Raw genomic sequence first — 14,426 nt, forward strand, 5'->3', positions numbered from 1 at the left:
GTGTGATTCCAATGAAAATACAAAGTTAAATACCTACACATGCCAGACAACAACTGGTACTGCAAGGCTGTCATAACAAGCAATGTGAAATCATGCCCTTAAGTGGAAAAGCTGACCAAAGTAGTATTTAACTGCTTGGGGTTTGCAAGCAGATCAGAGACCTGATATTCCAAAGAAGCTGCAGGGGAAGATAAAAATGAAAAAATCAACCCAAACCCCAGATAAGAAGTTCAGATTTTTTTAATAATGATATAGTGGTGTTGTGGTTTGAAAGCAAAATGAATGAGAGGCTCCAAGTCAGAGATATAATTTAATAAGAAGAAAGGTAAAAAGGTAAAAGTAAAATAAAATAAATACAATAACACAAAGGATCACTGACAGAGTCAGAATACAACCTGAGCAGGATGACGGAAGCAGTCCAGGTGAGGTGCTCTTCCTGAAGCAGTAATCCTGTAGAAAGGTCTGGTAGCTCTGCTCCTCTGGGAATCCAGTGGATAAGTGCTACCTGTACTGTCCCACATACCAGCTTATATCCGGGTGAGAATGCTTGGCTCCTCCCCCTGGGCAGAGCATCTCACAATAGCATGAGAAGTGTGAAATGGGTCCTTGATGGCCCATTAACAGAGATAACCCCTGGAGGGAGTTACCTGTGACTCATGGGTCATTAGCAGGAGACACCCCAAAAGTCATTAGCAGAAAACACCCCAAAGGCGTTAATGGGCCATTAGCAGAAAAAGCAGGGGGCTTGGAAAAACACTAGCCCACCTGGTTTGAACAGTTCATGAAGATGGTGATAGAATAAATACTTTGTGTACATCCTACACTGCAACCCAGGACAAGTGGAAGTGATGACTTCCAAACCTGTGAGGAATAAATTTTGAAAGGCTTGTATAGGGCATGATACAGAGAGATAAAGCAACAAACTTTATTAAAGTTTGTAAGTGGAGTAAGTGATTTTGGGCTGTGGGTATAAACACAAATGCCTGCAAAGAATTATCTGGTTGGTACAGTGGGGCTTGTATATTGGTAGAGTAACTGTATCATTAATTAAAGCTGCATTAATGTGCTTGACTGATGCTCTGAAACTGTCACTGTAATGGCAGTCACAGCACCAACTGAAGCAACTAAGCTGTGAGATAAGGAGCTACTAGTTACAGAGGCTCCTTGCAGGAATATGCTTGAAATTTGATTTGTTGGTACACTATTAAAAAAAAATTATTTAAATAATAATTCACCCCCATCCTCCAGTGTTTAGTGTCCACTGCAGTAATGGCAAAATCAACAAATTATAACAGTATTTTAGGAGATAAAATATGAACCAGAAAATGCATTAGCAGTCATTCATATCCTCTCATCACCAGGGGGGTTCTTTGGAAAGAAGCACACCAAGTTTCAAGCTAGTACACTGTATTTTGGGAGGCTGGGAAAGATCAAAGTCACCCTTAAATTACAGTTGCATGTGATGACACTAGAAACATTTAGATATCTCTTTTGCAATTATTTAAGTTAAGAAGTCCTAAATATGGCATATAAGCTGTCCAGACCTCTGAAAACACAGATTTGTTCCTTCTGTTAGGTCAGAGTTACAGCTCACTGGGAGAAAAATATCAGCCAGGAAAGTTTGCAAATAGATTTAGTGGGAATATTTGTGGTCTCAAAACAAGAGAAACGTTAGGGAAAAAAAAAAAAAACCAACAACAACAACAACAACAACAACAACAACAACAACAACAACAAAAAAACCAAAAACAAAAACAAAAACAAAACCACCAAGCATAAGTGATCCTAGTTTCCCAAATTCAGCAGAGTAATTTTACAGAAGCTTCAGATACATAAGTACATTAGCATTATTAAAATTGGATTTGGCCCAGAAGGCCACAGATCCCTGAAACTTGTCATAACAACTCCAGATATAATAGAAGCCCAAGGTGAAACTATATGTCAGATATGTGGTGTTAGTTACAGATATATTTATTTGTCAGAATCATCTCTCTCAAGCCATGAGGTTTCACATAAATCCTGAAGAAATAACTCATTTTGGTAAGTTCAGTGACCTATTACCTGTTTCCTGAAGTGGTTGATTTATTAAAAGCTACTTCAATGTTATCCACAATTAGTACTAATGTGGTAATGAATATCATCTCAATCCTCTATGTTGTGTGAAAACAGTACTTTGGTACATACATATACAAGACCAATACTGAGGACTTAATGGCTATAATGATGCACAAAGAATTGATTCAAAGAACCTCTGGAGAGGAATCCTTCCTTGAATTTTTTTCCAGAATTGAGCCTGGAATGTCAATTGTGCTTAAAACATTATTTACAGCAATGAGCATTTTACCACAACTGAGCTTTTCTTATGCATTGCAAAAAGTGAGATAAAGGAGCTTCTCTGACATTGTTAGTCCCAGATTCTTGCACTCTACATGCTTTGGTGATATTTAGACTATGGAAACATGAACAGTATAAGTGATGATCTTTTGTAATACAGCTACTGAGCTGTTAGGAAGAAACCTAAATCTTGCAGTTGCCTCCTCCCATAAATCAAACAGTGCCTGTTTCATCACTGGAGATGCAGAGTTAAGTACCCTCCAGTTAGATCTTTGAGTAAAGAGAATCACTCTGCTTTAGAAATTAACTCTGCAAATAAAAAAGCACAAGCAGCCACCATTTTTTTCTGTTTTAATACATATCTTCAGGGGAGTGAAGGAGAGGAAAAAAAAAAGATTTCCAGGTTCACAATATAATAGGATAAATGCCCTTCTGAAAACATTCCATCAGATAGTGTAATAGTTGTGGTTTGATTCATTTATGACTTAGGATTTTCTTTACAGATGAAGGGACAGCTCTTCCTACTTCCAGCCCTCAGCCAGCTGCTACTCCTGGCACTTTGTGCTCATCCAGCAAACAGCAGCTCGCATCCAGGCTCTAGCAGGCCATTGATTAATTACTAACACTTTCAGCTGAGTAGAGACTTCCATGGCAGGATAAAGTGACAATAGCAGGGGAGGCAGATTGTAAAAATCCTACCAGCCATAGTAACACGACTGAAGGACAGCTTGAGTTTGCATATTAGCTTCTTTGTTTGTCCTTCTCCAGCAGATGATACTTCTATTGCATAGTAAGTGAGCAACATTATTTGGGGTTTTGTGTTTAATTAAAAGCTAAGAAAAAAAAAATACTAAGTCCCCTTCTATTCTTATTAGAATAAGCCAGTGATCTCAAAATTTTTCACCAAACAGTTGTGCTAATATTCTTGTAGTCACATATCAAGAAGTGGGAAAAGTAGAAAACACCAGAAGCTTAGAATCACACAATATTCTGAGTTGAGAGGGACTCAAGAAAATCATTAAATCCAACTCCTGCCAAAGGGCAGACTAAAAGGTAAACCATATATCTAAAAGCATTGTACAAAGTCTTCTTGCCCACTGTCAGGCTGTGACCACATCCCTGAGGACCTTGCTGCAGTACAGATCTCTGAGCATTCAGCTCAAAAACCGTGCAGAAACCTTTTGTTGACAGCACTGTCATGGAGAGTGCAAACTTTAGCTGTGGTTGTGCAATTGCCTTGCAAAGGTAGGAGAGAATAATAATTAGCTGTGCAGGAAAAGAAGGTCTGTGGGACTGAGTTTAGGCCTCAGGCTCTGAACAAGAGCCAGCATGGTGGAGCTGCTCAAGAAGACTGCTTAGAAGCTGGTGGAGACACTGCCATGGAAACGCCTGCGCTTGTTGGAGCTGGTTCAGAAGGTTTGGCTCCAGCACCCGTGGCCCATTAATGTTTATGCAGTGTAATATATTATAAATGAAAAGCAGTTCTGGGAGGGGGTCCTTTGTGCTGCTGGTGATGAGAAAATCCTTTCCACAGTTTCATCCCTGCTAGCATGTTTAGTAGGAAGAATGGTTTCTAGACCATTCATGTCTCACAAAAATGTTGCTGAAATAATCTGTGATTGTCTTTAGGATCCTAAAAATGTAGTTATAACAGCAAGATCTGTCTAACTTCATGTGCTTTTTCATTAAAAGAATATTTTATATGCAGATCAGCTTCATTTGCCTCTGGCTTATTGCAGTCAGACATCTAAAGCATCACAGCCCTGAATGTTATCCATGAGTTATAGTCTTCTACCCAGTACCACAGTGCATACACATCACTAGCCTCAGAGATGTAGCCAAGTTGAGAAGAAAAATTCATGGTCCTTCTTTTTAATAAAACAAAATTATGAGGCCACTTCTCTCTGCCTGAAGATGTATTAAAAATAAGAAAAACACCTGCTGAAAATACTCTGAAAAAAAGTCAAAGCAGCAAATGACCCAGTAAAGTTCCTGGCTCTTTGAGCAGCAATAACACTGAGCAAAGAACTGTCTTCTCTCTGTTCATCATAAATCATGTCTTCAATTCTTAAAGTGTTCACAAATAATCTTTCAAAGTAGAACATAGAAACAATTCCTGCATATCTTTGTTACAGAGATAAGGACTTCCTACAGGAGCAAGCCTCACTTCTCCACCATCATCATATATTACCATAATCTACACTTCATCATACTAGATGCCTGGTACTAAAACCAAAGTTTAATTACTGAAAAAATTCTAAAATTACTGAAATTATTTTAAATGCTACCCCAAAACACTTACATGGCACTTAAATATAGTCCTAAAACACGTGTGGCTAGTACAAACTGTATTTGCATTTCTGTATTTGTGTGCTTTTAGGATTGAAAAGGATTTAGACCAGCAATTAAATGATTCTTTAAAGATGATGTAGTCCCTACCAAGCAACTGTTCACAAATTGCCACACACTTTTCCAGTGCAATTCAGGCCCCTTCGAAGTTCCTCAAAGTCTCTTTAATGTTCAGTGATATGATAATCACGGGTAAGCAGGCATGGAAACGTCACTGAGGCTGCTCGTCTTGCAGAAACACTGTGACACCTTTGACTAGGGTGTGTTATAGCACAGATGGTTTCAGTCTTTCCTTTTATCTCTTCGACACCAGCATGACAGAGCAAACACTTCCAGGGCACTGGGGAACATGACATACAGAGCAGGACTGATGCTGTGTATGTTCTTGCAAGCCCCAAATGGCCAGGGAGCTGGAGGCACCTCTACCCTCCTCTGGCCTCGTGGGCTGCACTGAAGCTTACTGCAGCTTTCCATCTTAGCAGGGTTCAAAGGAAGGCCAAACTGAATCCCAAACCAAACAAACAAGCCCTAAGTGTGCCTACAAGCTTATCAGCATTGCTGAAGCTTTTCTTTAATTTCTTGTTTGCTTGTTTGTGCGAAGAAACCCGCAGTCATTTAACAGGCTTGGCATTGTGTGGAACTCCCTGCATCAGCAACTAGGTCAGCCAGCAGGGTAAAGCACAGTACAAGTGAGAGGCTCCCTCAGCTCAGCCGATGCCTGCTGTTTATATTTTGGGAATTAGCTAGGTAGAAGAAAATGTCCTCCCAGGCATGCACTACCCTGAAATTTTAGTCCATTTGCACCAGTCATTTGAAACCTCTTCTTGGCCCTAGCTGAAAGGAGTGCTAAACCCAGGGCAGCTAAAGCAAGACTAAAAACAGTTGAAAGTTCAGGGGGTTTGTCTTCTTTGCTTTTTCAGCACTTGTAACTACCCAGCAATTAGCTGCAGCACTGAACACTATATAGGGCTTGTGCTGTGTTCAGAGAGTATCAGCTTTCCCAAGTGATGCAGATAACTCTTTGGTAAGATAAAAGTGAGAGGATAAAGACACAGGATATTTTTACCTGGACTATTTTTATTTACCATATGAACATAATTCCTCTCAGTGCCTTAAGCAAAGACAAATAAAACTTAAAAGATGACAGCTACCCTTACGTCTAGGCAGGCAGAACTCCCCATCCTGCCAAAGCGTGGGTTTGCTTGCTTCATCTCTAGTGGAGCTGCCTCTGTTGTAGTGCCATCAGTTTGGAAACACTGCTGCAAGAACATATTTTTGGCCTTCACTCAGAAACTCCTGCCAGCCCTCCACAGAGCCTGGGAGACCTCTTATCCTGTGAGCTTGCCTTTAAGGGAAAAGTCCTTACAGAACAAATGATTTCTACATTGCTCTTGTAGCTCAAATGTTCAGATAATCTGTACATAAAAAAAAAAAAAAAAAAAAAAAAAAAAAAAAAAAAAAAAAAAAAAAAAAAAAAAAAAAAAAGGAACAAACAAATAAAGCTGACAGAGTTCCACCTGGGACATACTATTGCCCTAAAAGCTAAAGAATTATACAAAGATTATCTCCAAACTCACTCATGATGAAATCCTCCTTGAATCAGGACCCCAAAGCATTTGTGACTGCACAGCAAATGCAGACATGAAAAATGGTGGGACATTGCTGTCCTACGTTCTCCTTTTTTTATCACTTTAATCTTCCATAATATGCAGAATTTGTGAAATCGCAGCCAAGTTATTTACCCACAACCTTCTCTGCCCTTTCCTTTGCACAGTGCCCAGCCATGCCTGTGCACACAATGACAGCACTTCACCCTATTTCAGGAACAACAGAGTCAGAGGGGCTTAAAGGAGGCTTTGGGGGAGGTCATCAATAACCTTCCGGAGAGGCTGCTTGCACAAGGATAGCAGTGGAGCTTGCCAGGGGACATGGTTGTCCTGCCCAGATGGTATTGCTGTGCATTGCACCTGGCTCAGCACATCTGCCCTGCTTGTTGAGGTAGAGTGGGAAAGAATCTGAGCTGTGGGGAGTAAGCTGGCACCTTCACAACATGCTCTCTGTGTGCAGTAGAAGCAATCTGGAACACATTTTTAAAAGCCCTCCAAATGCAGAGAAGGCGTAGTCACACAAGAAGTTTCTGCAAAATAATACCGACCTTCAATTTCACATTCCAACTTCCTTAACAACAGCTTATTTCCAGGATGGATAAGCCTAAAGATGGAAAAGTCTGCTTAAGCACAGAAACATGAGCAAGAAAAATGCATCAGGTAATGACAATACAGAAAATGTGTAGTGTGGATTTCTATTCTCTCTCCTGCTGCAAGGTGGAATGGAGAGTTGAAGAAATCAAAATGTAACCCGTTCAGGAGTGACGTGAAGTTAGGTTCTTTCTCACAAGGGACAGTTCAACTGTGGGACTGCCAGCTGATATATATTACCAATGGCTAGAACTCTGTAGGAGTTAGTAAGGGCATGAACACTAACACCAGTGTTCAGAGTTGCAACACATTGAAATTTTGAAATCAGTCATGGTTTACTGCCATCCTCAGCTAAACATGATTAGGACATTTCTTGCCCCTTCCTCTGCTGAATACTGTCAGGGAAAGGATATAATACGATGTGAGTCGTGGCTAATCCAGCAAAACAGCTGGTGTGACATACACGTGAATGTTGCATTAAAAACAGAGTGACTTTGTAATTGTTGGAGGCCTTGGTGGCAATGGCTTTCCTTTTAAGGAGTATCTCACCCATTTGTGTATTCTACATCTTGTATAAATTCATTAACAACTTGAAAATGAAAATGACAAAAATGTAAAATCTAGCAAAATTAACTACCTAGTGACTGGATGGGAGGTGGAGGCTCCCAGGAGTCTGTGTTTGCTGCCCTTAAAAACTCAGATACATGTGGTAAATTACAGGTATCTTATGGCCTTGAATATATGCTAGTGCTCAACCATAATTAGCCCTGCACACTTCCCTTCCACAAAGGAGTACTTTAAAGAAACCTATTTAAATATGTATAAGTCTGTATAAATAGCCTACTTTGAGTACTTAGAAGTCAAATTTTAAATATAATCATACTAGTGGAAATACGCAGCAGTCTGTGCACATATCCAACTTGGCAAATGACATATCAAGTATTAGATCTTCAGTACCCTGGGTTTCCTGCAAGCACCAGCTCTTATCAGTTGTCACAGTTTGGATTAAGCCATCAGACTGCCTGTGTGCCATTAAGACCAATGGGATGTGCAAGCTACCAAGGCAAAAGATCTCTCTGCAAATGTAGTGAGACAGAGGCCGTGTCGCAATGCTTGCACCTGGGATTGGAAGAGCCTAAAATATTACATTGGTTTCTGCCCAATTGCTGCATGTTCATTAAAAGAAAAAATCATGTGCTGTGTACAAAAACTCAAAGGTGGGGAATGTTAGTGGCATCAGAAAGGACAAATATAAACAAAATGTAATCATAAGGTTTTTTTAAAATTGATTATTTTGTAGTTTTTGTAGTTAACATGCTGCAGATTATACATTATTATCACTATTTTGGTGCAGAGCAATGGAGCACAGAAATGGCACCTACTCTTTCTGCTGGCCAGCCCTTGCTCAGCTGTGTATCCTTCACACCGACATGAGATCTACTTCACCATGGAGAGATAAACGGAATCAGAGAATCACAGGATAATTTGGGTTAGAAGGGACTTTAATGACCATCTAGTTCTAACCCTGTGCCATAGGCAGAGATGCCTTTCACTCAACCAGGTTTTTCAAAGCTCCATCCAACCTGGCCTTGAACAGTTTCAGGAAGAGGGCATCCACAACTTCTCTGGGCAATCTGCTCCATCCTGCAGTGCTGCCCTGGTGTGTGTGGGTCCCACAACTGCGGCATCTTATCTGGGCATGCATTATAGGCACATCCAGGCTTTCCCAATGCATTCTTGTCCTCATTACCATAGCATACAGTAGCTCCTACCAAGCTACTGTACAAATGTAATTCCAGGTATTAGCAGGTATGACTCCTCAAAACCCAGTGATGCAACTAGAAGATCAGATCAGAATAAATTTTTGCTCATGGTAGCCTGGAAACCCATGAGCCTCTGGGCCAGAAGGTCCCAGGAGTTGTTGTTATTAAAGAAGAGGGGTGACAGAAACTGAAGAGCTACCTCCAAATAAGGGCTACCACGTCACAGCAATCATTGTGGTTCCTCACTTGCAGGACAGCATTGCCCTAGTGGGCTCGTGGAGGGGAGGAGCAGATCAGTGTGCAACACGTGAGGAAGAATGGGTGTATAGGAAAAACACATCAAGAAGAATAAAAGCACATGAGAGTGAAGAAGTCAAGACCAATCAACTTGCTTAAAGAAGAAATAAAACATGCAAAACACCCTTAAAAAAAGAAAAATAAGTAGTTATTTTCCCAATAATAATTTTAAACCAAAGCAGTTGCTGAAGTTAGCGTAGGGATCTTATTCAGTTGCACAGGAAGGGAAGTGATCCACCAAGCACTTCCGTGAGCAGCATGTGCTCTGCATTGCCAGAAGTACTGTCTGCCAAAATGTCTCTCCCTCTCTATATATATATAATGTGAAGAAAAAAGGTTTTCCATGAATTACTGTCCAGCTAGATGCCCTTCCCCTCTGTCATATAGCCAGAGAAGGCCATTTCTTTCCCATTGGCAATTATGCCCTTCTTAAATACATTTTTACCTGAAACACAGGTAAAATACAGCATTTTGACGACTGATTTCAAATATAATGATCCCAAGTTGAACTGCGCCATTTCTGTCTTTTTTGAAGCTCTCCTATGCTCATTTTCATTACTGTGAGGCTGGCTGAACCAGCAGTCCTATTAGTAGAGGTGCAGTCTCAAATACAAATCTAGATTTCTGCTGTTGATGAGAAAAGACAGCCTGGAGAAGGTAGCAATTCCCACAGTGGGACCATTCTGACCATGTGCTAGGGGCTGGAAGGCTGGGTTCAATCTTCACTCAAACACTGCTTGAATGGGGGCAGGTCAGATCCCCTCCCAACACTTCATTCTCCCCATTCATAAAATAAACATATATGAGTGACATATATTTGAGATTTAAGAGTGAAAGTAGTGTTAAAGAGATATCATTGCTCTTGTTATAATTTATTATTCTTCACACTTTTACATGTCCTTTCTCACCTGAATTGCATTTGGCATTACCCTACCTGAGACTTGGAACTGCATCTACCAAATCTGGTTGTTTGCCATCCGAGTTGTGCTTTAGGCAACTAAGAAAAGGTGCCTCCATATCTCACCGCTGTCTCAAATACATGTAACAAGTGTCAGCAGTTCTTTTGCTCTCAATGCATGCCTTACCTTAAGAAGGTGCTGTTTCAGATTGTATTTTCCAAATCCAGGGAATTCAGTGCAAGTTCATGTCTATCTTCATTGTTTAATTGAAAGACTGTTGATCTCATTACTAATCCACCCAAGCAGAACAAATGTGATTCAAAGGAATTTGACATGGAAGAACCTAGTATATTACTTAGCCCAAGTCCAGAAGAGACTGTTAAAAACAGAGAACTTAAATGTTTTTAGCTCCAGAATAAACAAAAGGCAAAAAGATGTAAGGGATGTGATGGAATTAACTGAAAAATGTTTATTGTGTTTCTGCATTCCAGGTGTCAGACAGAATAAAATGTACTCCTTGTCTGAACTTTGGAATACAGTTGTAGAATAGACTCAAAAATAAAATATCCAAAATGCCACTGCTGGTGATCACTTATCGTCATAAATAAGGAGTAAGTGCTACTATAAACTTCAGTACCTCCTGTGAGATCATTTCATTCTGGTAAAGAAATGGGGAATATACTCAAAGATCTAAATTTACTAGCAGGTAAATCACTAGCAAGTAATTTTGGCAAATTAAAAATAAACTGCCAGTGACAAGTGTCACAAAGTCCATGTGGTTGCCTTGGAGGGATGTGTGACAAAATGAGGCTTCAGCTCCCAGGAACCTTGAGTGAGTTATTAGGTCTGCTGCACGTCTGTGAAGAGCCAGACATACCATAGTTTATAGACTGTGAAAAACAAGGACAGAAGATAAGCTGTTCTAACATTGCCCTCTATCAGAAATTTGAAGCAAAGACAAAATTTACATGATTTATTAATTCTGTATGTAGCAGATGTTATTGCTGCAGTTAGCAAAAGAAACATATAATACAAACCATAAACATATATATAATTTTATGTATGGGATGACAAGGTTCAGAGTAAGTGCTGCACAGATCAGCTCTACAGCTCAGTGCTCCTGTACCTTCTTGCTCTCCCAGCAGCTCTGTCCTTCAAGTGCTGGCACACTTACAACTAATGAGTAGATTAGGTTAAAGAACTGATTCAACTGAAAAATAACTGAGGGAATGGAAAAAGATTGTTTTCCAGCCACATGAGTCCACTATGTGGTTGCAGATTGCTCATGCTGGGCGAAAGAGGAGGTAATGTGGGGCAGGACCAGCAGACAAGAACACAGAAGGGAGATGACGACATAGTAAATTTTAAGATTGCCTTTGCAATCTGATATCAAGTAGTTAATTATCAAAACATGCCCTAAAACATTTTCTAATATAATGCTGTGATGAGGAAAATATTTGGTCAGGATTATAACCAAAGGATTTAAATGAGAGGAAACTGAGAACTTACGAGAATACAGTGAATTACTCAAACTGTTTTTTAAAAAATAATTTAAAAGGAAAACTGTCCAGGACAGTTATACAGTAGTGGTACAGGGATTTTGCTTTTCTTGTCAAAACTACTGTGGTGGTAGTCTGTATTACCTCTTCTTTAGTCAGCAACTTCTGTGTTCCAATGTGTCATCTACAAAGGCGCAAGGGACATACATCCTGCTAGGCTGACTGAGTGCTTCTAGAGCTAAGTGCCAAGTTATAACAGTTGGTACTTTATTGTCACTCATATCTTAATCTGTCATAAAATGAAAGTTGCCAACCTATTATTGCTATTACTGATGTCATTATATATGGTTTCCATTTTTCAGAATATACAGCCATATAACCCATTTAAATACTACTACTACTCTATGATAATGAAATCACCTAAATGGAATTCTAATTCAGTGTAGGTTTACAGTGGGGTTAAGGCATTTAACTCCAGTGAAGTGACACCTGGCATCACTCGTGTTCTGAGATCTTATTCATGGCTTCTCCCACAGCTCCTACAGCATCCAACCATTCTGCTGACAGATCCCTCTGGAGTTTGAGATTTCTTCCACTGTACAGATTAGTAACTGTGCACTGCTTTGCTGTTCTCCCTGCAAAGTTCTGCTGCTTGAGCTTGGCCAGCTGGGCTCTGCTGTAGACACAGGTATACTGGACAAAGAGGGCACTGCTTGATTTTGGATTATTTGAGAATGGGACTAACACAAGATCTGGATGCAGCAGGGTGTGGATGGAAGTGCTGTGCAGCCACGGGGTTGAATGCATCCCCAGGCGTTGCACACTGTACAGGGCTACAGCCTTCCCAGCCCCTTCTGACCAATGCAAACCTGGAGTTAGGTGTCCCACAAGAAGCCCCCATCAGCTTGTCCCTAAACCAGAGCTCTAAATGAGGGGCTCTGAAACAAGGATCCATTACAACACTGGGCTTCCCAGTTCCCCCTTCCATAAATCAGGTGCTCTCCCAAATAACAGTAGAGTTTGAGAACTCCATCCTGTTTGGAATGAGGGAGGCAGTGGTCAATGCTGCCCATGTGGAGTGTGCAAGTGGGATCACAAGTGCTGTTCATAACTTCTCTCAGTTTGATTTGGAACAAGGCTGTGGACATGGATTTCAGCTCTGTCAGAGTACAGCCTGCACCACAGCTTTTCAGGCATCATGGTTTAAATGTTTCTGCACCTGTTCTGAGCATTGTATGGAATAATTAAATGCCCACATTGTATAGAATAAGTAAATGCTCATGCATAAATACATATAAATGGGGACTTCAGTGTCAATTGTGGCAATTTAGGAATGTAAAAAACTTTGTAAAACTCAGATTTATTATCTGCCTCAAGTCCTTCAACTGAAGTTGAAAGTCAGGGATGAAGTTTGAAAACAGAGAAACAGCTAGGGAAGTGACATTCTGTCTCCAGCACAAAGCTTACCTGAAGAAAAAAAAAATTGCTACAGTTTGCAAACACCTTTTTTCAAAGACTTACATTTCTTTAGGCTTGTGTCTCCCAGGCAACATCAAGAAAGATTAAAGTCTAGTGTGGTTTGATGGGTATTTTTTATTAAAATGCTTTCAAAAAGTATCTCCAGGAAAAATAAAGGTAAATAACAATGTAATATATTTTTTCTCCACTTTCTTTGAATAATTTTGGGAAAACAATAGTATTTTTGTCTCATTCTCATTTCCAAACTAATGGAAGCTCCAGAATGGGGTCTTATACTGCACTTTGCCCATGTTACACAGAACATTATGACCTTACCTAATTGCATTTATTTTTCAGATATTTGAATACTGCACAACATGATACTGGGAAATAAATACAGCAATATTATTCTTCCCTATCTTTTGGTCTACAGATATTTTTCAGCTTTAAAATTATAACTTTCCATTTTTAGGGCTTTAGTTCTGCAAATTGTACAGAATCATTTTTTTACTACCTTTATTACCAGTATAAAAAAATAATCCCATCGACATATTAATGTAACTGTGAGCAAAATTATGATCATGTTAAAAACTGATGATAATATTCCCATTGTCTTCAGCAAGTCAGTTTGTCAGCTTTCCTTGGTATAATATTGGAGAAGCATGGCCTCAGAGGACACCAAAAAGCAAGGGAACCCTGTACCATCTCTGATCTCTGTTGTAAACATCATCCACATATCAAAGAAGAACACACAGCTCTGCAATAACCATTGGAGACAAACTGGCTACAAATCAAATAAATAAATATAGAATGGGTGAAGAATCAGAATTCAAATAAAATCTGTATTTCCCTCAAAAAAGACCAGAGCTGTCAAGAGCCATCACATTAGAATGAAAAGCTAAAATTTTTCACCATGCTCATCCTGTTGCTGTGAGGGAATGTGGAATGTCAGTCTCGACTCACAACTGAGAGGGTTTCTGCAGGGCAGAGTCCTGGGATGGCTTCTGGCAGTAGCCTGAAATTGGCTTTTTGGCTGAGGCTCCTGCACAGCTGCCGTGGATTCCCTCACTGGGGACTCCCTGTCACTGCCTGGTGCAGCACACACATGCCTGGGGTCAGATAAATCCTCTGGGACCCTCCTAACCCTGGGTAGGGTTACTTTCCTCACCAGGATTTTCAAACAGCAGCAGCTACTTTCATAACTTATCTCATGTGTTCTAACTTTCACTCTAGAGATCTAAAAGAGCAACCTCTTCATGCAGCTGCTAAAAGATCATGTCTAAAGGCAGCCCTGCTCCCATCACTTCTTACTAACTCCCAGCAAAACTTTCTCAATCCTTAGTAGTTTTATCTCAAATATCTCTATGCAGCCCAGTGCATGCTCAAGTCACTCTGTGGTTAACCTGTGCACAATAAGAGCATTCCTACACAGAGACCTGACCCAAAGTAAATTTATGCATATATTTTTATTATAGAACGAAACTTCTATGCAATGTTTTAAAGAGATAATTATTTTTCAAAAATTACAACAGAAAATAATTGAGGTGAAAAAAGTTCCCTCTTCCCTGAATGAAATTTCAACAAATAGATTTCTTAAGAAATTCAGGAGAGAAAAAAAAAAAAAAAAAA

The sequence above is a fragment of the Zosterops lateralis genome, assembly GCF_965231275.1.
Source record: "Zosterops lateralis genome assembly, chromosome: 1".
Classification (NCBI taxonomy): domain Eukaryota; kingdom Metazoa; phylum Chordata; class Aves; order Passeriformes; family Zosteropidae; genus Zosterops; species Zosterops lateralis.